Raw genomic sequence first — 3,097 nt, 5'->3', positions numbered from 1 at the left:
ATAATAAAACATACTTGAAACAAGAAACAGCATGTTAATTGTGAGAACAGTTTAGTTATTGATTTTACATCGTCTGTCAGGTTGACGTTAACCTGCGACTGGTTACATGAAACAAATATGAACTGAAATACAATACAATTAAATATGTACAACAGAGTGTTGTGATGCAGGGTTACTATAGCAACAGAGTGTTGTGATGCAGGGTTACTATAGCAACAGAGTGTTGTGATGCAGGGTTACTATAGCAACAGAGTGTTGTGATGCAGGGTCACTATAGCAACAGAGTGTTGTGATGCAGGGTTACTATAGCAACAGAGTGTTGTGATGCAGGGTCACTATAGCTACAGAGTGTTGTGATGCAGGGTCACTATAGCAACAGAGTGTTGTGATGCAGGGTTACTATAGCAACAGAGTGTTGTGATGCAGGGTTACTATAGCAACAGAGTGTTGTGATGCAGGGTTACTATAGCAACAGTGTTGTGATGCAGGGTTACTATAGCAACAGAGTGTTGTGATGCAGGGTCACTATAGCAACAGAGTGTTGTGATGCAGGGTTACTATAGCAACAGAGTGTTGTGATGCAGGGTTACTATAGCAACAGAGTGTTGTGATGCAGGGTCACTATAGCAACAGAGTGTTGTGATGCAGGGTCACTATAGCAACAGAGTGTTGTGATGCAGGGTCACTATAGCAACAGAGTGTTGTGATGCAGGGTCACTATAGCAACAGAGTGTTGTGATGCAGGGTCACTATAGCAACAGAGTGTTGTGATGCAGGGTCACTATAGCAACAGAGTGTTGTGATGCAGGGTCACTATAGCAACAGAGTGTTGTGATGCAGGGTCACTATAGCAACAGAGTGTTGTGATGCAGGGTCACTATATACTCTCGCTGCTCTCTGCTCTACTCTCTCTGATCTCTGCTCTGCTGTTCTCTCTGTTCTCTGCTCTCTCTCCTCTGCTCTCTCGCTTCTCTCTGCTCGATCTGTCTTTCTCCCCCCAATCTCTTGCTTTTTATATAGCTTAACAGGGGTGCAGTTTGGACAATCACCACTTGATGGCAGTGTTAAACCAGAAGTGGAGAGAGAGAGAGAGAGAGAGAGAGAGAGAGAGAGAGAGAGAGAGAGACTGGTCTGTCACTAAAAAAGGAAAGGTCACATGTTTTATTTATTTTTATTTCACCTTTATTTAACCAGGTAGGCTAGTAGAGAACAAGTCCTTTATTTAACCAGGTGGGCCAGTTGAGAACAAGTCCTTTATTTAACCAGGTGGGCCAGTTGAGAACAAGTCCTTTATTTAACCAGGTGGGCCAGTTGAGAACAAGTCCTTTATTTAACCAGGTAGGCCAGTTGAGAACAAGTCCTTTATTTAACCAGGTGGGCCAGTTGAGAACAAGTCCTTTATTTAACCAGGTGGGCCAGTTGAGAACAAGTTCTCATTTACAATTGCGACCTGGCCAAGATAAAGCAAAGCAGTTCGACAACATACAACAACACAGAGTTACACATGGAGTTAAACAAACATACAGTCAATAATACAGTAAAAAAATAAGTCTATATACAATGTGAGCAAATGAGGTGAGATAAGGGAGGTAAAGGCAAAAAGGCCATGGTGGCAAAGTAAATACAATATAGCAAGTAAAACACTGGAATGGTAGATTTGTAGTAGAAGAAAGTGCAAAGTAGAAATAGAGATAATGGGGTGCAAAGGAGCAAAATAAATATGTATGTGGTAGGGATTAATCACAGTCAATAGTATTGGTTCTAGTAAAAGGACAGTTAAAGTTTATTATAGGGAACATGGTCAAATATACAACAGGATATATAGACTGTGTTCCCTATAATAAAATATACAACAGGATATATAGACTGTGTTCCCTATAATAAAATATACAACAGGATATATAGACTGTGTTCCCTATAATAAAATATACAACAGGATATATAGACTGTGTTCCCTATAATAAAATATACAACAGGATATATAGACTGTGTTCCCTATGATAAAATATACAACAGGATATATAGACTGTGTTCCCTATAATAAAATATACAACAGGATATATAGACTGTGTTCCCTATAATAAAATATACAACAGGATATATAGACTGTGTTCCCTATAATAAAATATACAACAGGATATATAGACTGTGTTCCCTATAATAAAATATACAACAGGATATATAGACTGTGTTCCCTATAATAAAATATACAACAGGATATATAGACTGTGTTCCCTATAATAAAATATACAACAGGATATATAGACTGTGTTCCCTATAATAAAATATACAACAGGATATTTAGACTGTGTTCCCTATAATAAAATATACAACAGGATATAGACTGTGTTCCCTATAATAAAATATACAACAGGATATATAGACTGTGTTCCCTATAATAAAATATACAACAGGATATATAGACTGTGTTCCCTATAATAAAATATACAACAGGATATATAGACTGTGTTCCCTATAATAAAATATACAACAGGATATATAGACTGTGTTCCCTATAATAAAATATACAACAGGATATATAGACTGTGTTCCCTATAATAAAATATACAACAGGATATATAGACTGTGTTCCCTATAATAAAATATACAACAGGATATATAGACTGTGTTCCCTATAATAAAATATACAACAGGATATATAGACTGTGTTCCCTATAATAAAATATACAACAGGATATATAGACTGTGTTCCCTATAATAAAATATACAACAGGATATATAGACTGTGTTCCCTATAATAAAATATAGAACAGGATATATAGACTGTGTTCCCTATAATAAAATATACAACAGGATATATAGACTGTGTTCCCTATAATAAAATATACAACAGGATATATAGACTGTTCCCTATAATAAAATGTACAACAGGATATATAGACTGTGTTCCCTATAATAAAATATACAACAGGATATATAGACTGTGTTCCCTATAATAAAATATACAACAGGATATATAGACTGTTCCCTATAATAAAATGTACAACAGGATATATAGACTGTGTTCCCTATAATAAAATATACAACAGGATATATAGACTGTGTTCCCTATAATAAAATATACAACAGGATATAT

The sequence above is a fragment of the Salmo salar genome, unplaced genomic scaffold (genome assembly GCF_965601325.2).
Source record: "Salmo salar unplaced genomic scaffold, fSalSal1 ptg000322l, whole genome shotgun sequence".
Lineage (NCBI taxonomy): Eukaryota > Metazoa > Chordata > Actinopteri > Salmoniformes > Salmonidae > Salmo > Salmo salar.
This window is presented reverse-complemented; position numbering follows the sequence as displayed.